The sequence below is a fragment of the Pteropus vampyrus genome, unplaced genomic scaffold, assembly GCF_000151845.1.
Source record: "Pteropus vampyrus isolate Shadow unplaced genomic scaffold, Pvam_2.0 Scaffold266, whole genome shotgun sequence".
NCBI lineage: Eukaryota > Metazoa > Chordata > Mammalia > Chiroptera > Pteropodidae > Pteropus > Pteropus vampyrus.
Genome location: NW_011889047.1, coordinates 996,810 through 997,351, shown reverse-complemented (window position 1 = coordinate 997,351; position 542 = coordinate 996,810).

Below are 542 nucleotides of genomic sequence, written 5' to 3'. Positions count from 1 at the left end.
ATGGAGGGGATGGGGTGAGATCCAAGCTCGGTTCACCAGGCCCCGGTCCTTGGGGTGGGTCACTGCTGGTGCCCAACCCTGGCTGCTCTGATCGGCTGAAGGCTGACCCTAAGACACTCACGTGTTCTTGTTCTTGTGGAGTCTTCAGGGTTTTCTATATAGAGAATCGTGTCATCCGCAAATAGTGACGGTTTGACTTCTTCGCTTCCTATTTGGATGCCTTTTCTCTCTCTCTCTGTTGCCCGATGCACTCGCTGGGACCTCCAATGTCATATGGCATAACAGAGGCGAAGGTGGCCAGCCTCGCCCTGTTCTTGATCTTAGAGGGAAGGTTTCTAGGTTTTCATGGTTGGCTGAAGAAGCTGGGGTACATATATACAATGGAATATGACTCAGCCATAAGAAGAGATGACATCCTGCCATTTGCGACCACATGGATGGACCTTGAGATAATCATGCTAAGCGAAATAAGCCAGACAGAAAAAGTTGAAAATCACATGATATCACTTTTATGTGAGATATAAACCTAAAAGCAACAAATG